Here is a 21,729-nt window from a genome sequence, read left to right as displayed (position 1 = left end):
GGAGACGCGCATGGCGGTGATGTTGACGGCGTCAAATGATGGAGATACACGCGGAGAGAGTGAAATTTTGAGCTGTTAACTCCTGCTGCAGCCTTCCTCAGGATGCCTGTACAAGGACGCTGTGAAATACGCTTCCTCTAAAGAAAGCGTATGATTCCGCAGCGCACTAATGTTGACATAGAGCTCACGCTACGGGTGCGGGAAGTTGCGACATGTAACCAGGTCGCCCGTAAGCATAACACGAAGATTCAGCTTGCAAAATTTTTGTAGGAAGTGGTTGGTGAAAACAACACATCACGGAGTCAACAGAACCGGTTCAACGCCTCTTAACAAAAAAAAAAAACTGCTACAGAACTCTTTTCACGATGCCTGTCGACGGTTATGTGTTAGCATTGAATCACTATAGCGGCACAACGTACTGCCACCGTCGAAGCGAGTTATGTTTGAGACGCGTACTGCAGCGGGACTCCTCTTTCAAGCCTCCCTAAGAACACTCGGCGTCATCTAGCACAGCCGCCGCAAAGCCTGCACGTGGCATCCGCAATTCATGGCGCGTCGGCTTGTGCGAACGCTGAGAAACGCGTTACGCAGCAACTGGGCTCATATCTCGGGCTTATTCCTGAACATGCTGCGCCATCTAGTGACACTGCCGAGAAGTCCGCGCGTGACCTTCGAAAACGAGAAGCGTGGTACGACGGTCCCTGCTAAGACTGAGAACCATTCCCTCGCTTGCCGCACACTCAGTGGCACATACTCAGTGAGCCAAGTCGACGAGAGACTGATTGATAGAGCGGCACATATTGAATTCATAGCGTAGCTCGCTAAAGCGTTGGCGTAAAAAGCGTTCTTTGAAAAGTAGGGCATATCCAGTGCAGTTGTGGCCCAGCCTACTAGCGCGTCGGGTTGTTGTCCTTGAGGAATCCTGATGACATTGCTTCGATTCCGCTCAGTATTGGATAAATTTAAGGGATATTTCTCGTTATTCTAGGGCGGTACACTTCCTGTGGCACATATATAGTTACCTAAGTTGGCTGTGTTGTGCCTGGCGATCCCCCAGAACAAAGGATGCCCAACCAGCGACATGCAGCTGACACGGTTGATGCCCACGCCTCATCATTCACTTCGCTTCAAGATAGCAACGTCGCCCTCCTGAGCGTCGCGAAGAGGCCACTGATCGATGACAGGGTGTGCGTCGAGAACTCTCACAGAAAGCGTCAACAGCAGATTCGGTTTTCCACGTGGCTGTTTCGTATTGTGCCACGGCGGAGACCTGAGCAGCACGGTGGAGACAGGTGCACCATGGTGGAGACAGGTGCACCATGGTGGAGACAGGTGCACCATGGTGGAGACAGGTGTACCATGGTGGAGACGGGTGCACCATGGTGGAGACCCGAGCACCACTTTGGAGATAGGAGCACCACGTGGGTCACAGAGGCACCACGTTGGAGACAAGTGGGAGGCGATAGAGATGGTGGTTAACGACTCGGTGTTTGTGATTGACCAGTGAATTCCCTCAACGAGGGAAAGAGGGAAGAAAAAGGCATAAAAAGCGGATCAGGACGGCTGTGAAAAGAGGGAGACACTCGGACATGCAAGGACTCTAGCATGTAGTGTACTCCGATAGTTGTAGCCGTGTTCTAAGATTGAACCATGTACTTTTTTTTTAATATAATGCTTTTTCCATTCTCGTCAACGTCGCTCGGAACCATTCTTTCTCCCGGCACCTAGTACGGCACCACCCATGGAACCTTTGTTGGCCGCACGGACCCCAGACATTCGCAACAGTGGTGGAAGTGGTGGGATTGACCTCACGGAATTTGGGACGGGCCAAAATTCACAAGAGCTGGCATCAAAGACGTTAATTAGAGAGCAGCAGGCACCTGCCGGCCCATATCCAGTATTAAAGGTTGACATCACAGAGGTTTATTGGAAACCAGCACAGACTGAGTGGTGCATACGGAGTGCTCAAAATCGGTGTTGTTGCATATGGGTCGCAAGCCCCAAGGGTAGCGTTGGCCTGGCGGCCTGGGGCACAACTGGAAGCATCCGAAGGTGCTGGCAAAGGATGAGTCGACTGCTAACAGAACAACTTGTTTATTCTAGCATCGCAAAAGAGCGGCCGGTCAGATCGACCGAAGTGGAGAGACGGGAGAGCACGTTACTCAACGGAAGAAATCGGAGCCTCTCTCGGCGTCCGTGGGCTGCTGCTTTTATACTCTCAGTGTCGAGGGCAAGAAGGAACGGCCCGGGATGAGGCGCACGTGACGGCGCCGCGCGGACACGTTGAGACTAGAAGGTGACGCATCCGCCGAGCCGGCGCCGGTCAGACCTCCTCGCTTCACAGTTGGGGAGCTCCTCTCCCCGGATCCGCGCTTTGACAAGCGTGGGCACCAACATGCACACACACACACACGCACACACGAAGACACGTGGCATTGAAACATGCCTGGACGCGCTTGGCGGGGAGGCGTTGCGGCAGCGCTGAACGAGCCAAAATGTCCGCCGCTTTGAACGAAGCCCCGGCATCCGTTGCATCCGCGCCGACTATACCGCGCGCCGTAGGCGAAACGTAACAGTGTCCATCCAAAAGTTTATTTGAACAGAGTTGCCAACTCAGTCCCCCGTCTACAGTGACCCACGTCGGCATGAAATAGGTTCGTTGAAGAATGACATGTATGTACACGTTGTCACATACTCGTGGGTCCAAGTTGTTCTGGTGGTTGGTTTGTAACCGTCTTACCTCAGCACGGCAGCCCCATGCGCTAATCGTTCGACCACGAACTGCCCAGTCACCCAGGTAGGTGGGAAAATGGTCAGATACAATCATAGACACATAGCAGCAAGAACGCGCGTGAAGTACACTGACAATGCTAACGCATTAAACAGTTGAAATAGTTGCAATACCCGGTTGTAAAAAGTTGGCATTTCCATTAGGCATGGTTATGACATACATGGCTTGATTAAAAACTCTTTAGAATACTCCGAACCGACATTTCTCCATATCGATGATAAAGATAGTCACGTAGAAGAGCGCTCAGCTGAAGGAGATGCGCCTGGGCATCTTGATCTTAGCAGCAAGCACATCCTCGCGGTAGTTGAAGCAAGACGGCAAACCCCTGGCGACTTCGTTGATGAAACGCTCCATTGTTTCCGAAGCGATATGACCATGAATGTACGACGATTACGCAATGACAGCGATGACATGGCGACGACGGCTTGATGACGATGGACCCGCCGTGGTTGCTCAGTGGCTATGGTGTTGGGTTGCTGAGCACGAGGTCGCGGGATCGAATCCCGGCCGTGGCGGCCGCATTTAGATTGGAACGAAATGCGAGAACACCCGTGTACTTAGATTTAGGTGCACGTTAAAGAACCGCAGGTGGTCGAAATTTCCGGAGTCCTCCACTACGGCGGGCCTCATAATCGGAAAGTGGTTTTCGCACGTTAATCTCATAATTTAATTTAATTTTGATGGCGATGGAACGACGGCGACAGAATGATGATGACGGCGTGACGGCGAAATGACAACGCAGTGACTACGGCAGGATGGAGACTGCGGACCGATGACGCGGGAATGATCACAAAGAAAGGAAGGAGATGGAACGACTACGACGGCAGAACGCTGACGGTGTGTTTGTGTGGGAGCTCGCGTCCGCGCTTACGTACGCAACTCGCCGCTGCGGGCCACCTCGGTTCGCGCTATACCTGGTGCTGGCAAGCACTATGCTCGGTACCGGTCCATTGTGCAAGACGGCACTTTCGTATATCCGCCAAGATGGTGATATCGTACGGCCACAAATATATCCGCCAAGATGCTGACCGCCGCAGCCGCAGTAAGCAGCAGGGCCAAGCCAGGAAGGACACGCAAAGAAAGCTTCGGTATCATAACGTATCACCTCCAACTCGGTCTAAATAAAGCCTAAGCTTGCCGCCGAAACGCAATGCAGATCTTCAATGCAATGAAAGCCACCCTCCATACTCTCCTTCTGTTTCTGCGTTTTGCGCTTCAGTTGCAGTATGTCGTAGCAACAAGGCCGAAATTACACCCTTCTTGAGTTTCGAGAGAAACATATGAAACGACGCAGTAAAGAATCTACACACAGGATATATTGAAGAAAAGCGATGACTGCTACCACGGCTAGAAAGATACATCTGAGTGACATGCGACGACGAAACAGGCAAACTCAACCGAATGTCCCGACTTATTTATGGGTATGGACCGCTAATATAAAGAATATTCGTGTCGTCTTCGTACTTGTCCTCATGCCATCATCGTCGTCGATTCGTCATTATGCCGACGTCGTCGTATTAAGAAATGAAATTGACTATAATATCTAGAAACATGTGACCTAGATGCCACTGATTTGAAACTGAGGCTGATGTAGCTTGAGTGGCAGTATGGAATCATACCATAACTTAGGCACTATGACTCATACGTCCAAGAATCTTGTTGCTCGAAATAAAAAACAAAATCTATGAGAAATGTAAAAGTTGTGAAACACAAGCTGATTTTATGTAGGTTTGAATCAAAACGAAGATTTCTTTGCATGTATTATTGAAAAAGAAGGAATACATAAAATAACATAAACGAAGTGAATCGAACTAAATTTATCAGGAAGAAAAAAGAGCATTAGAGTCGGAATTGAGCGATTCAGTCATACTCAACCGAAAATAAATTCTTCAACGACATAGAAAATTTTCCCGCCGCTCTGCCCTACAATCGTTACAGCTAAGTAAAACAAATTAGGAACTGTGAGAAACCTAGGCAACGAGTAGGATGTCAATTAACTTCTGGAGCACCTACATTGACGTATTTTGTACATGAGTTATAGTGTACATTCTACATGAAAAAATGTACCAGGCGATAAAGATCGCTTGATTAGCATTATCTGTTGTAAGTATAAGCGCTATATGTTGTGTGTGGTCACTTTTAAAATAACGCGACCGCGCGTATACTGCAAGGTAGTCTAAGTTTCATATGTAATATCGCAGGTAAGTGACCGATGTGCTTTAGAGCAAGTAATCTATTTATCTGCAACAGATACGATCCCTGTTCCACAGCGTGCTATTTTTTTTTTCATTTTTTCTCTTCTATTTATGGCTATAACAAGTATAACAAGTATATCTCTTGATGGTCACTCAGTAGTTAAGAAGGGTCAGTCAGCCTACAAATTCATGTGATTCACTTCCTACACGGTGTGGTTCTCTGCTGCATTTTCACACGCGTCGCATTGTTCGTGGCATCGAAATGAGCGACGCCGGTTTTAATGAAAGTGTGCAGTTTTCAGCAAAAGTCATTTTTGATACAGGCAGACAGTGTGTAGCAAGTTTAAAGATAGAGTACAACGAAGCACCAAATCAGCTTGTGGAGGCGTCCTAAGCTATCAAATCTATTTTTCGTTGATTTGGCTAAGAAGTATTGATTACGACGGACACAATGGAAGCGAAACTTGTGCTCCTTAAATTAAGGGCCTGAATAGCCGCATCGAAGCCCACGCGTCAAGTCAAGCAATTAAAACCGTTTTCTCGCATTTGGGTTGTTTTGCTGAAAAAGATAAAAAAAAAACGGTGCCATTCCACTCTGTGAAGGTGGTTGACCAGCGAAGCTCTTTAGCGCACGACACATAGGTGACCCCGAATATTGAACAAAGGTGCGAACGTATTTATGGTCCTAATCTGTGGTCATCGTGTCGATATAGGTACGCACACATACTCGCGTATCACCTCTGCGTTTAAATGTGTACGTCAAGGAATACAATGAATGGCTTATACCCCTTAAACAATGACCCATACTCTCATAAACGCAACTTCCCCATTACGACCACAGACGATAAGCGACGATATAAAGCGGCTCTCTCTGATCCTCCAGCGTGATTTCAAGGCCTTTAAGCGTGCCTTTAAGCGCTCCTTTAAACGCCGAGGAAGCTTTTAAGCCTCTCTCCAGGCGCCAAAGAAGGCAGGTTCATCGAGAGGCATTGCCCGTGCTGACTGTGCGACTGGAGTAGCAGTGGTGCCGGCTGTAGAAAGTCCCGTGTACTGCCGTACATATAGTTTCCGTGTAGAGCGGGAAGGTGGCGCTACCATCCCGTAACAATCGCACAACGCAGAACCTGGCGGATGTGTGTACGCTCCGTCTGCTCCGTCGCATGACTCATCACACGTTGCCCTCGCCGGAGGCGGGAACCTTCGCGTTGAGGCCGGCAGCAGATATTGCGGGCAAATCTGCTTATTATCCGCCAGCCGCCAGCGAACCCCCTTTCTTCTGGCTCTCCCATCGCATACGTTCGCTATCAAATAGCGCCTCTTCCTCTTCACAATCACTCTCTCTCTCTCTCTGTCTCTCTCTCTCTCTCAATGTACTGGTGCTTCCTCGAATGTGGTTCCCTTTCTCCGCCCTGTCATTGGGGCGCGTTTGCGCACAAGCGCGCTTGAGCAGAATAATGCCCACTCCCGTGCCCTTCCGTTGTGCTCATGCGAGGAATACTTCCTTCAAAAAGGACGGACGCCGTTTTTAAACCAAAGGCGCATACACCAGGAGGAGGAGGAGGAGGAGGAGGAGAGGAACAAACTTTATTCATATAGCCTCCACAACCAAAGCCGCTGGCCTCGCGGTGCAATTCGCAATTCTGCGGGTATGCACCGTCACAGAGCATGTGACGCTTCAGATCGCTCCCCTATGCATAATTCTGGCAACCAAGCTCGCATCTAGCCTGGGTGAGGAGCCATACGTGGGGACGATTGGTAAACGACTCCTTTGTAACTTTTCCTAATGACTGCGTCCGTACGTCCACGCGCCTGCGTTGCGCGGAGCTATTAAAACGCAGGTCGCGCTATGTTTCTTTAGCTGCGATTGTTATCCACGATCGGTGCTTACATTCTCGCTCTGTGACAATCAGAAGCTTTCACTATATACGCATTTGTGGGCGCGAATCTGTTAACGTATGTTCTGACAGTCGCTGTCTAGAACTGAAGCAGAGAAAGTATTAATAATTACACGAACCACAAGCGACGAACGCGCAGCCTCAGCGCAAAAGCAGCATCTCTTCATTGCCTTCCGTCGTACTGTCCTTCGGATTGCCTTCCACAATTCTTGCGAACCAGTACTGATGTTCTCACCAATGACGACTTCACCAGTAAAAGCTGTATTATTTGTTTCCTCTTTGGATGAAGGCTATGTTCCCTTCATCATTGCACACGGAGTCGCTCTAGGGAGTATGCCGTCTATTTCTGATGGTTGCGATTTAGCGATTTTATTGGCGCAAGGGCCACATACGGCCATGGACCGCCAAGTTAAAGATAATGAGTGGATTATCGGTAGCAGAAGAAAGAGAGAAAAAAAAGACTTCTTAAGCTGTGTATTGCAGAGGGTAAAGTTATGAACGAAGCATTCCGAAGCCAAAGAGCCACTCAATGCTGTACCACGCAGTACAGCATCGTTATTTGTTGATGTCGTTTACGCTGGTCGATAGGGGGCGCGCTCTTTAGCTGCTGCTTGTGCTCATCGCAAATCGATAACCTTCGGTTGCGCAATCCACAAAATGTGCGAAATGGAGATGTGGTGCATTGCTGTTAGATTTCAGCATCATTTTTTTTCTCTCTCCGGACATCAATGTGCTCCTTCAATGCGATTGCATCACTTGCGCTCAATAGGCGTTGACTGCGCTAGCATGGACTCAACATAGAACAGTAATGCTCAAAATAGACGCTAGTGGCAAAATCGAGAAAGAATTCTGGCACGCAAAAGCAGTCCAGAAATCTTTTTCTGCGCTCTGCTTATATCTTGCTGCCTATTACCATTTGCTGATCCCTGTGCGGCGTACCAGACGGGACTGATGGTGTGGAACGAATGTGCGAGTTTCGTTCAAAGCACGACGAGGCAGTGTCCTCATCAGCTCGTGTAACAGTGGGTGGCCAACGGCTGGAAGGTTTCCTCCAATTATAATTAGTTTCCTTTAGGGTGACATCCGTGCTGAGAACACTGGCCGTAGATTCTGTGCGACGCTGCAGCAAGCCTCAAGAGGGCTATTCAAGAGGTCTGGCGAAGAATAGGCCGCTTGTGGGACGCGAAACTGCTCTCACGCCGGCTATCTTGCATGTCTAATACGTGTTGACGCTTAGTGGTTATTTCGGACAATTTTCGACCACCTCAGATTCTTTAACGTGTAACCAAACAATGCACTGTAAATAAACGATTCTGCATTCCGTTCTCCTTATTAATTCGGCCGCTGTGGCCGAAAACCGACCCGGCAACTGGTGCTTAGCGGCGCAACGGCATGGCCACCGACCCATACAGCTGCGGCTCTGTTAAACTATAAATATTTGCTTTTTTTATGTATGTTTGATACTGCCAACCCCGTTCTTGGGGTCATTACAGGGAGGGTGATGTGTCAAGAATACATAATACATAATTTTCATTCTATATAACATACAAATTCACTGACGCTATGGTAGTCAACAACACAAAGACAAGGAACAAAGAAGAGTGGTTACACAAAGAAATGTCAACAAATAAATAAAGGCTCGTAGCAAAATTTAATACACATCATCGCAAAAAAAGTATCTAACGCATTTTCAATATCGGCAGACCCCTCGTTGCTCACAACTGCGTTAGGCAATCTGTTCCATATGTCAATTGTGTCTGGAAAACAGGAGGAACGAAAAGCATCAGTACTTGTCAAATGAGGTTGGATAGCTCTGCTATTGTTTAGACGATCGCATCTTCTTCCCGGAGGTTGTGTATATAAATCCTCGTTTATTTTTGTTCACCCACTCATGATTTTGAAAAGGAACTTTAGCCTATGGTTACGTCTGCGTTCCTCCTCAGACTCTAGTTCACACGACTTTAACAAGGCCGTAACGGGCTCCGTGCGTCGGTATTTACCGCATATGAAACAGAATGCTAGTGTTTGTATTTTTTCTATTTTTGCATTCAGGACTTTTTTGATGAGGGAACCATACAACAAAAGCGTTCTCTAAGACTGGTCGTACAAAAGCTTTGTAGGCTGTTAATTTCACGTCCCGTACAGAACATTCCAGCTTTTTCTTTAAAAAGTATAGTTTTTGGTTTGTCTTGGAACACATAATATCAATGTGTGAGCGCAATTGCAATGTGTACATAATACTGACGGCTAAGTATTTGAAGCAAGCTGCATTATTGGAAGGATGGCTTCCGATGTGGTACATGAAGAAAAGTTCGCTCCTACTTGAGCGAATATGCGTAAATGTTGTTTGGCTATAGTTTATTTCCATGTCCCATTTTAAGCACCACTCATCTAATGTCTGTAAGTGTCTGTTCAGTTAAATTTGGTCATCTGTTTTATAACCTAGATAACAGCTTCCGCTGAATATGTTTGGTGAGAGCAGCTTGAAGCTAGTCCCAACATTCAGGCTGAGTCAGCCAGAATGTCATGCGAGGGTTATCATTTCGCCTTCGCCTGACTGTGTGACCGGGAGCTTCTCCGTGAGAGTAGGACAATGAAGTGGTTTCGAATGAGAATGAGGGAGGTTGGAGGGCAGTAAGATGCGAAGACGTATAAACCAACGTATACGAGGAAGAAATCTAAGCACAATGTACTCCGCTGCTTTTCCGCTGTCCGGTTGTGCAGTCGGTCATCACTTTGCCGCACATGTCTTCCATCAGCGTCAAAACCTTGGTCCGCGAACTCTTCACGGAGACGATCGAACGCGTGCGTGCTATTTGCGATGCGTGTATGGCGCGCTGTTGCTGAGATGCATGTCATTACGTATTCCGCGATCGCATGACACCACTGTCCAGTCACTGCTTAGTTAACGAGTCTCGAGCTTCGCGGTAGTGGTCGAGTCAACCTCCACGCAGTCCACTGTTTCCTCAGACCGTTGTCCTCGAAACCCCATGAGTGCTATAGGGATGTGCTATAGTTCTATAAAGGTGCTTCCTTTGACAAAGAGCATCGCTGAATCGAATCGCTGAAGACCAAGAGGCCTTGGGAGGAATTTACGATGATCTCACTGTGTGAAGCCATCATTTCCTCTGAGACTGATCTAAAACCGAAAATAAGAAGCAGTGTTCGTAAATCTTTCTACTTGGCGTCTCAACTCTCGTTCCCGGCATGGAACATCAGCTTTCTCACTGATCGTATAAAGCAGGTGGCGTATAAGGTACCGGTAACCTAGCAGTACTGGTCTGAATACAAATAGGTTTTAGTTTTTAGTTTTAGGTGTACATTGAAAACACAGCCTTCGTCCGAGTTACTGGTTGGCACTTGAACATTGCGTCCACGACGACGAGAATGCCCCTTACTTGTCCCACTGTGCCGAAGGCGCCACGAGCGTAGTACATCAGCGACTTATGTGCGTACGTGAACGTAATGCTTGGTGAGACAATGGGTTTGGTCTATATAGGGACGGCAAATACACGAAATCATCGGCACGGGACACTCTTGCCTCTACCTAGATCATCGCAAAGAGGTTGCGCACATCTCGAATAATTTTGTTTCGTCATTCGAAAATAAATACCGCTCAGTACGTTAGCCCCGCGGTGCGCAACGGCGCGCACATCCTGCCGAAAGCAGAGGCTGTCGCTAACACTACCGACGTGTTTGATTCATAGCCTCGTTCATCGAACTTCGCATTAACAGCGGCGTAATTCGTAACGTTACTCGCTTGCCCAATGTAAACTCTTTAGCTCAGCACCCACAATATAAGGGCCGGTGACCTGCAGTGCGTTTAAATGCCGGGCAGGATTTAAAGGAGCGTTATGGCAGGTTTCTGCATTCCTGAACGTAGATGGGAGTTTCAGTGGGATTGCGTTGGCCTGCAACCACTCCGCAGGATGTTTCTCGCCCAGTATATTAAATGCTTGAGATCTTGCGCTGTATCTCGAAATGCCGCTCACGTCAAGGACATCCTGCTATCTGTTTGGACTTTACGCATACCAGCGTAGTCGACGACCGATTGTAATTCAAGTTTTAACCCCCCACACTTCCCTTTCTTTCAATACACTAGGCCGTAAGGCCATCTTCTTCAAAATCAGTCATTTCATTTTATTTCATTTATTATACCCTCAAGACCCCAAAGGTGTTAAAGAGGGGAGTGGGGTAAAAAAAACAAAGGTTACAAAACAATAAATAATAAAGGAAGGTAGCAAGTGACGTAGTAATAGTCATGTGAAGCCCGAAGTGATGGCATTGATTATGGCCGTGCGAAGTTGCGCGTGGTCTTCAATGGCAATCATCGAGCCGGGAAGATGGTTCTACTCTTGACAGGTCCTGGAAGCAAAAAACTCACGACAAGATCTAGTGCAATCGTCTCAACACACCATCTCCCGCCAACAAAGGAAAGCTGAAAGGGTCAGAATAGCGCTTGTATCGAGCGCTTGTATCGTGCGTTACCATTATTATGGCCCTTCGCACACTTTCTGGGGTCGATGTATTTATCCATGTGTATTTGTTTCTATCTAACTGTTTTGCCGCCTACATGGGTCACTGGCTAGTCGGGCAGCGCGTCGGGCTGTTGTTCCGAGGTAACGGGGTTTGAAACCAACCGCCGGACCAACTTGAATCACTGAGTATTTGTGAATGTGCATTCAATGTGTACATACGTGCCGCTCTTCAACGAACCTCTTTCACGCGGACATTGGTCACTGTGAGATGCCGCAGTGGGTTGGAAGAAACTCTTTGACACCGACTTGGAGCACTGGATATGTGCCACTCGATCTGTGCCGGTGTTCAGTAAACGTTTTTTGATGCCAACTGGGATCACATGAATAGTGTGTGCGGAGGTTTGCCGCTCTTCAATAGACGTCTTTGTCGCCAACTTAGGCAAGTAGGTAGGAGCCAGTGGGCATGTCGCTTTCTATAATCACGAAAAACATCTTTTAAATTTTTCCGTTGCCGAGCGGAATCGAGCTCCCGTCAAAAGAGCTTTTGAAGGACAGCAACCCGAATAATTGGCAGGCTGCGCCGCAAATGCAATGAGTATGCGCCGCTTTTTAAAGAACACCTTTCACGCCACCGCTTTAACGAGCTTTGCCACGAATGCACTGGACATGTGCCGCTCTTCGATGAACCTCTAGCCAACTTGAGAGTCACCGAGTATATGTGTCACTGAGTGTGCAGCAGGCGCGGCGGAACAATTCTCAGCGTTCGTAGGCACCGGCGCGCCACACTTCTCGTCTTGGAGGCCCCGCACGGATTTCTAGGCAGTGCCGCTAGATGGCACCGCGTGTCCTGAAAGAAGTGCTAGAAAGGATCCCGGTTGCCGCATGACGCGTTTCTCAGTGTTCGCACGCCCCGGCGCGCCATGCATTTCGGAGACCACGCGCAGGCTTCGCGGCGGCCAGGTGGCGACGAGTGCTCTAACCCCCGTATTCAGATATGCGTCTTAACTTGAAGCCCATGCTTGACTTGATATAATCGACGCGTGGGGCGAACGCGCTCAAGACGCTCATGCGTTTGTGTTCGTGTGTTCACGACAGGCGTCCTGTAAATCAATGTCAAGCGTGGGCTTCAAGATGCATTCGTGAATACGGGGGTAAGGGATACGCGAAAGAGAAGTTCTGCTGCAGTACATTTCTCAGTTGGAGAAGTATGGGAGAGGCCTTTGCCCTGCAGTGGGCGTAGCCAAGCTGATGATGATGATGATGATGATGATGATGATGATGATGATGATGATGACGACGACGACGACGACGATGACATTTCTGAAGCATAGCTCGTTTCAACGGTGGTAATACTTTACGTCGCTGCATTGACTCAATGCTCTACGCATCACCATCGACAGTCATCGTGAGATGGGTTCTGCCGCAATTTTTTTAGTCTCTGCGTCTTTGAGCGTTTTTCACCAGTACTGGTATAGGCGTAGAACACAGTACGTGCGCCTTTGTATCACTGTGTATTTCGCGACGCTATATCTTTAAAATTTAAGCGGTGTATCTTTGCTTGCGATATCCTTCTTGCGATCTCGCAGGTGCGGAAAGTGTGCCGTAGGCCTCTTCGTACATCCCATTTTACGGAGCCGCCCAAATTCCATGCGAAAATGCGCATGCTGCGTGGTCGGGAAAACAATTACAACGTGGATCGTCAAAGACGTCGCTGTACCCAGTGTCCTTTCCTTTTTTACTTTTAAAAATATTTTTGATGTGAAGTAGTGAGTTTAAAGACGGAAAATGCTCGACGAAAACAGTTGTTAGTTTTTTTTTCCTTTGTTTTCACCGAAGCGGGCTGGGCTAAATAATCCGGCGCCAAGAACCAATTCCATGTTCCGCGACATATTCTCACATGACAGAATCGCAGCCACCGAGTTCAGTGCATGTGAAAGGGCATTGCAATGTCGTCCAAGTTGCGAAATATGCAGTACAACATCGCTCCATATGAAACAGGCTTTAATGCGCTTGTAAACGCCCGTGTGTTCTTTAGTATTTCCTCCTTTTTTTTCGTTTTTCAGAGCGCCATCTGTCGGAAGAAGGCGAAGAGGTTATAAAGTTTCCTAGGGAGCAGAGAGACTTTCTTCGAAGGAGGGCATATGATGCCTAAAGCCGCGCTAATCCAAGACAGTAACATAGCGAGCCGCCTGTGTGTTAATATATTCTCCACAGGCTAGGCCTTTGCGATAAGACATCAACAAGCAAGGCGACATTTAAAGGCCTTCTTGCCGAGAAAGCTTTTGAAGAAGACCACCGAAGTAACACCCGAACTTCACTGCCGAAGGGAGGCAAAATGTATCGAAAGAGTATAACACAACCCTCTTCCAGTGAAGGATGCCAAAACTGCTTAGAAGCGACTACTCATTCGGCCTCAGGTGGACCGGCCAGACGCCTCTATTTCTGGTCAGTTTCCGCTCTATTCTGATAATACTGCTCTCGCGGAGACGCAACGATAAACCGCTGCTGGGGCTCTGCGGTAAAAGCACTTCGCTTGAATAGAGTTGCGAAGAGCAATGAGTTCCCCTCGAAGCTGTCCTCCATTCAGTTTTTGTACACTGCAAACTATAATACATTGCCGATTTGTGCGTTTGGGGGAGCGTGCAGATCAGCATCAATTACGTGCGCGTGGGATCGCGACTCACATTTAGAGAGTTTTAACTTGTAGACAAACGCTTGTACTTTACAGAATATAGGTTTGCCGGAGACGTAGGCATGAAATAGACATTTGTTCAGCGGTGGTGGCGGCGGGCGGTGGCACAAGCGACTGACTTCTGCGAATCTTGCAGGATACCACCTGGACCTGTTATACTTCGTAGCGACACCGAGCTGTCCCAAAATGAACAGGCTGTCCTGGAATAGTCACATTTTCCTCCAGGATGGGAGTCAACAAAAGTGACTGAATCTTTCAAATCCTACAACGCCGCAAACAACTGATACTGCACGTGGGCCTCGTAACGTAACGTAACAAGCAGGTCGACCAGATACCGTTGCGTTTGTTCAGCGGTGGTGGCGGCGGGCGGTCGCACAAGTGACATCCTCAGATCTTGCCGGTTAGTGACTAACCTTTCACATTTCTTTTGTTTATGATGTTCCGCGCACAGCCGCCACCACTGCAATTGTAATTTGCCATAGAAGTGCTCTACCTTGGAAGCGTAAATTGAGAATGGCTGCATCTGACTTCTCTTTAGTGTGCAGAAAGACTCTGCCGATCCCGACAGTTGCCCAGTATGCTCATAATGTAGCTATTGTTACCACGTTGGCAATTCGGTATGATAGCGCCACCTGCCAATCAGGCACACGTGCGGGCCTACGCGAGAGATGACTGTTTCATCATCAGCCTGGTTACGCCCTCTGCAGGGCAAAGGCCTCACCCATACTTCTCCAACAACCCCGGTCATGTACTAATTGTGGTCATATCGTCCCTGCAAACTTCTTAATCTCATCCGCCCACCTAACTTTCTGCCGCCCCCTGCTACGTTTCCCTTCCCTTGGAATCCAGTCCGTAACCCTTAATGGCCATCGGTTATCTTGCCTCCTCATTACATGTCCTGCCCATGCCCACTTCTTTTTCTTGATTTCAAGTAAGATGTCATTAACTCGCGTTTATTCCCTCACCCAATCTGCTCTTTTCTTATCCCTTAACGTTACACCCATCATTCTTCTTTCCATAGCTCGTTGCGTCATCCTCAATTTAAGTAGAACCTTTTTCGTAAGCCTCCAGGTTTCTGTCCCGTAGGTGAGTAGTGGTAAGACACAGCTATTATACACTTTTCCCTTGAGGGATAATGGCAACCTGCTGTTCATGATCTGAGAATGCCTGCCAAACGCATCCCAGCCCATTCTTATTCTTCTGATTATTTTCGTCTCATGATCCGGATCCACCGTCACTACCTGTTAAACTTACTTTAAACTGTTAAACATCACTTTAGTTTTTTGCAGAGTGACTTTAAGACCCACTCTTCTGCTTTGCCTCTCCAGGTCAGTGAGCATGCATTGCAATTGGTCCCCTGAGTTACTAAGCAAGGCAATATCATCAGCGAATCGCAAGTTACGAAGGTATTCTCCATTAACTTTTATCCCCAATTCTTCCCAATCCAGGTCTCTGAATACCTCCTGTAAACACGCTGTGAATAGCATTGGAGAGATCGTATCTCCCTGCTTGACGCCTTTCTTTATTGGGATTTTGTTGCTTTCTTTATAGAGGATTACGGTGGCTGTGGAGCCGCTATATAGATATCTTTCAGTATTTTTACATATGGCTCGTCTACACCCTGATTCCGTAATGCCTCCATGACTGCTGAGGTTTCGACAGAAACAAACGCTTTCTCGTAATCAATGAAAGCTATATATAAGGGTTGGTTATATTCCGCACATTTCTCTATTACCTGATTGATAGTGTGAATATGGTCTATTTTTGAGTACCCTTTATGGAATCCTGCCTGGTCCTTTGCTTGACAGAAGTCTAAGGTGTTCCTGATTCTATTTGCGATTACCTTAGTAAATAGTTTGTAGGCAATTGACAGTAAGCTGATCGGTCTATAATTTTTCAAGTCTTTGGCGTCCCCTTTCTTACGGATTAGGATTATGTTAGCGTTCTTCCAAGATTCCGGTAGGCTCGAGGTCATGAGGCATTGCGTATACAGGGTGGACAGTTTCTTTAGAACAATGTGCCCACCATCCTTCAGCAAATCTGCTGTTACCTGATCCTCCCCAGCTGCCTTCCCCCTTTGCATAGCTCCCAAGGCTTTCTTTACTTCTTCCGGCGTTAGCTGTGGAATTTCGAATTTCTCTAGACTATTCTTTCCTCCATTATCGTCGTGGGTACCACTGGTACTGTATAAATCTCTATAGAACTCCTCAGCCACTTGAACTATCTCATCCATATTAGTAATGATATTGCCGGCTTTGTCTCTTAACGCATACATCTGATTCTTGCCAATTCCTAGTTTCTTCTTCACTGCTTTTAGGCTACCTCCGTTCCTGAGAGCATGTTCAATTCTAAACATATTATACTTCCTTATGTCAGCTGTCTTGCGCTTGTTGATTAACTTTGAAAGTTCTGCCAGTTCTATTCTAGCTGTAGGGTTAGAGGCTTTCATACATTGGCGTTTCTTGATCAGATATTTCGTCTCCTGCGATAGATTACTGGTATCCTGTCTAACGTAGTTACCACCGACTTTTATTGCACACTCCTTAATGATCCCGACAAGATTGTCGTGCATTGCTTCAACACTAAGGTCCTCTTACTGAGTTGAAGCCGAATACCTGTTCTGTAGCTTGATCTGGAATTCCTCTATTTTCCCTCTTACCGCTAACTCATTGACCGGCTTCTTATGTACCAGTTTCTTCCTTTCCCTCCTCAGGTCTAGGCTAATTCGGCTTCTTACCATCCTACGGTCACTGCAGCGCACCTTGCTGAGCACGTCCACATCTTGTATGACGCCCGGGTTAGCGCAGAGTATGAAGTCTATTTCATTTCTAGTCTCGCCGTTCAGGCTCCTCCCCGTCCACTTTCGGCTATCCCGCTTGCGGAAGAAGGTATTCGTTATCTGCATATTATTCTGTTCCGCAAACTCTACTAATAACTCTCCTCTGCTATTCCTAGTGCATATGCCATATTCCCCCACTGCCTTGTCTCCAGCCTGCTTCTTGCCTACCTTGGCATTGAAATCACCCATCAGCATAGAGTATTTAGTTTTCACTCTACCCATCGCCGATTCCACGTCTTCATAGAAGCTTTCGACTTCCTGGTCATCATGACTGGATGTAGGTACGTAGACCTGTACAACCTTCATTTTGTACCGCTTATTAAGTTTCACAACAAGACCTGCCACCCTCTCGTTAATGCTAAAGAAATCCTGTACGTTAACAGCTATATTCTTATTAATCAGGAATTCGACTCCTAGTTCTCGTCTCTCCGCTAAGCCGTGGTAGCACAGGACGTGCCCGTTTTTTAGCACTGTATATGCTTCTTTTGGCCTCCTAACTTCACTGAGCCCTATTATATACCATTTACTGCCCTCTAATTCCTCCAATAGCACCGCTAGACTCGCCTCACTAGATAACGTTCTAGCGTTAAACGTTGCCAGGTTCAGATTCCAGTGGCGGCCTGTCCGACTGTATAGGCATTTCATTCTTTATGCTAGTTAATCTTTATGCTAGTTAATCGAAGGCTAGCTCATGCACGCGCTTCCACTACTATTGATATGCCAGGCTTCAACCTTTATACGCGTTTCTTCGTTCTTGAGCCTGCAAAAAACAGCGCGCTCATCGAAATTTGGCGTCTATTTACAGTCTCGACAATGCAAAGAAAGCTGAGATGGTGATCCTCCGTTTAACGACCTTTTACGTTCCAATAACCTTTGATAACACAACGGTCTGTCTGCCCTACGTTGAAGCGGCCGCAATTGAAAGGAACACTATAAGTGTACCACGCCTTTACGACAGTCCGTGAATTTCTTCGTGTGTTTTATGAGGCAAATCTTCGTGCGCCTTTTGTCTTTTGCCTGCTCATTCTTACTCTGCACGGCGGCATAAATTTTACCTAGCTTATTGGCAACCGTAAAAACAACATTAACGCCGCACTTACTTCCCACTTTCTTTAGCCTGTGCGATAAGGAATGGATCTATAGAATACCTACGACTCCTTTTTTTAATTTATTATTTCTATCACCAAATTTTGTGCGCACGACCACGAGCGCAAGCTTTAATGCGCAGGTTCCGCGTCTATTGGAAGTAGATTACCCTCGCGTTGCAGTAGGAACTGTCGCTGGGCGCTTAAGATAGTCCATCGTTTCACCAAGTTCGAGCATGGTTGCAGAAAGCAAATAATAACAAGAGTCGTGGAAATAGGAACCGCAAGAAACACACCTAATTTTGATAAAGTGAAAGCAAAATGAAATCCCGGATACCTAGTGACACGGAGAAGCTGAAACTGCTGACCTAGAGAAAGCGCACTGGCGCCCATTACAACTTCCCTTTGGTATAAAACTACAGTAAATTTAAAGGTTGGCGTTGCATATGAAGTGGTTCATTAGCATTGTCGGCAAGTGATAGGCGCCGCGAAAAAAAATCACTTCTACCGAAGAAAGTTAGCAAAGAAAACTAGCGCTGCTACTGCGATCACGGGAAATATCTATGGTTGTGCAGGCTTATGTAATCGGTCTAGCGTTCAAAATTCTATCACTCTGTCGGCGTGAAGGAATGCACCGCGTGCCGCTGTACCTTGAAAGCCATCTGGGACGGGGACACGGGACGGGGACACAGTCCGACGCGCGCGGCGTTTTCGCGGTGTAGTTCGCGTGATGCGAGGCGCACCACGGAGGTCAATTCGCTCGCCGCTGCCGCTGCGCTTCTCACTCCAGCGTTCTGACAGCGAGTTTCCGCGGTCATAGAGTGAGGTGTGTCCATATTTGCTTGGGGGCGCGTGACACCATACTTGTTGGTTTAGTTAGTATGCCTATATTTACGAGTTTATACGGCCGATAAAACTACTATCCTTACTGCGTATAGCCAGCTGTTCACTAATTTGCTATCGCAATCGATGGTTCGCCTTTCGGGTGACACTGCGACTCTTTTCGGTGCGCTGCGGGCGGCCGCTTGTGGCATCTTATCTGGGAGGTCATGCCAGGCAGCAGCGCGCTCTAGTTCATGGGTCATTTCCGGCGAGTAGTAGTGTCGGCGTTTTATTAGTTTTTTTTTTTCAGTTGTGGTATCAAGAGCCGCTATTTTTTTGCGAGATTTTCGTGACCCTTCCCGTCATAGTTCAATTCTCAAACAGTGCACGGAGACTCTTCTATATCGACGCTGTCTTAATCTAGACTTTTTACGAGGTATAAAATTTTGTTGCAATCGGCTTTTAAGTGGTGCTTCTAATGCGGCTGCGGTAGCGGCACCTTAATGGCTATGGCGTTGTGCTGCTAAGCACCAGGACGCGGGTTCAAATTCCGGCCGTGGCGGACGCATTCCGACGAGGACGCAACGCAACAGCGACCGTGTAGCGCGCATTAGCTGTACGTTGAAGAACCCCAGGTGGCCAATGTTAATACCCTCAACGGCGTGGTGGAGAACGCCGATGGGAGACTCTGTGGTGGAGGAATCAGATCGTCGCTTTGGCACGTAAAACCCCAGGATTTCATGTTTAAATGGTTGCGGCTGCGTGTGGCAGCGTGACCTCTATCGAATTTAAGCGTGAGAACAGGAAGCAATGTAGCAGGGCGTCGGAGCCCCGAAGCGGACGCATCATAAAGAATACATTCATAACATCACGCGAGCGAAGCGAGTGAAGGTAGCTCCTGAGCTCTGCAGTGGATGGCCCCTTCAGTCAAGGAGTCCAACGGCCGTGGACGTCCTTCCCGCTCGGTCGAGCAGTTCGAGCTAGTCTGCCGAGTCGAAGCTGGACAACGCTGCCTCCCATTGCCACGTGGTGAGGTGCGTTGTGTATGAGCACTGGTGTGCTTGCGCATGCCCGTACCATGTAGTAGAGCGTTGCGCATTTATCGCAATGTGGAAGAGAAAGAAAGAAAGAAAGAAAGAAAGAAAGAAAGAAAGAAAGAAAGAAAGAAAGAAAGAAATTAACAGAAAGGCACAGAGGTCGGCATGAGCTATAGCTTGCAATGGCCTGCTTCTCTGACACTGGGGTAAAGGGACGGGGAGGAGAAGGGCTTACGAATGATGGTGATGATATGAGGAGGAATGGCGTATATACAAGTTAAAAACCTTGTGGCATCTCTAAAGCTCAAAAGAAGCCGAACAAGCATGGTGAGCCTGATTCGCCTTGGTACACCTCTTTTTAACAGGGAGAGGCGGGCTAGTTGGTGGTCGATATTGGAATGCATCATGCAACCGCGCAAACAACGGACGAAGAAGGAAACACACAGGACAGGCGCGGAACATCAACTCTTCAACAACTTCAACAGTTGAAGTTCCGCGCCTGTCCTGTGTGTTTCCTTCTTTGTCCGTTGTCGTTTGCGCGGTTACATGATTATTACATGATGCATTCCAATATACACCTCATAAGTTGCCGTAATACTAGCCCAAACTCTGACTACTGTCAGGTATCGCAGTGTGGGCCTTTATGAAGGAGCACAGGGCATGGAAACGCGCAGCCGGACGCCAGCGTTAGTAGAGCTGGTGCAGTATATGCAGGTACATGGCGTCGGATATAGTGGAGCATGGCCGCTCGATCAAAACGCGCACCCTGTGCGTTCGAATAGAGCGGACGTGAGCGAAGACTATATAGAAAAATACTGAGCTAGCGTTTGAAATGATTCGGGTATAGCCAAGGAGTTTCACCGGATATAGTGAAGTATTTGCAGCCTTGGGTAGATTTCGAGCAGTGGCATACCAGACAGCTGGGACTTCCGAAGGCTGAGGGAACTTCCATATATATAGAGCTTCGCTGTCTTTGATCAATGAATGGCTCGGGTTCGCATGTTCCTGCGAAGTGGCCTTCTTTCTTCTACGACGTAGGATGAACGCCAAAAATCGTAAAACCAGTTTTTAGATAGTTCTTCCACAAATGCACGGTAGTTGTGTCATCACTGGACATGGCGACACCAAACTTGCCCGCTTCGGGCTAACCGGGCAGCCATTTCTGTGTCACTTGCCCCCTTCATGCCAAGTGAACGGTGTTCTATACTTTCGCTACCCTCAATGACGCCTTGGCAGAAAACTATGGGTGCTATCTCGGCAGTGTACTTAACGTTGATTTCTCGATAACGGAGTCATGAAGGTCTCGCTTATGGAATAGCGCAGCCCGCGGCTAGCGGGGTCACAAGTTTTGATAGTCATGGTTTTATGGAGCCTACACTGTTATCCGTGGTAGCTCGATCCGGGAAAGCATTAAATAAGTTTAATACCAGCGAAGGAAACGCGTACAAAAAAAAGGAAAGGGAGAGTTCACAGGACGATGCATCATCCTGTGTACTCCTTCCTTCTTGTATGTGCGTTTCTTTCACTGGTTTTCAGATTAGTTGACCATGTACCAACTCGCTCATCGGGTAGCGTTGCTGTGAAACCATCGAAATACACTTTACGCAAGAATCCGTTTGAATAAAACTCAGCAAATAGTATTTGCCTTGTAAGTGCATCTTGCGCGCGTTTGTGTGTGCGTGCACGTGTGCGTGTGTGTACGTGTGTGTCTGTGTACGCGCGTGTGTGTGTGCGTGCATGTGCGTGTGCGTGAGTGCGCGCCTTGTTTTAAAGAGGGTAGCTGTCTTTTTGACACAGTGACTCTTTCTTTTTTACTATTATTTCATCGCCATGAGCCCAAGTTATCCTCATGTTGGCGAGGACGTGAAGAGGCGTGCAGTGATTGCCTTTCTTTC

General features: G+C 47.7%; 1 protein-coding gene across 3 annotated transcripts in view; it reads left to right on the top strand.

The window, feature by feature from the left end:
* The window catches only part of LOC126537545 (DNA damage-regulated autophagy modulator protein 1-like), a 106,544-nt gene that overhangs the window by 5,269 nt on the left and 79,546 nt on the right, over nucleotides 1-21,729 (top strand). Inside the window, exon 1 of one of the 3 annotated variants that reach the window (XM_055074352.2) lies at nucleotides 14,430-14,451. The exons of the other annotated variants lie outside the window; for them this stretch is intronic. The gene's annotated coding sequence lies outside the window, so the exon portion shown is untranslated. Of the gene's footprint in view, nucleotides 1-14,429; nucleotides 14,452-21,729 lie in introns of those variants that run through there. 3 annotated transcript variants of the gene reach the window in all.

The sequence above is a fragment of the Dermacentor andersoni genome, chromosome 4 (genome assembly GCF_023375885.2).
Source record: "Dermacentor andersoni chromosome 4, qqDerAnde1_hic_scaffold, whole genome shotgun sequence".
NCBI lineage: Eukaryota > Metazoa > Arthropoda > Arachnida > Ixodida > Ixodidae > Dermacentor > Dermacentor andersoni.
The sequence above is the reverse complement of the archived record's forward strand: the minus strand, read 5'-3'. Positions and strand labels throughout refer to the sequence as shown.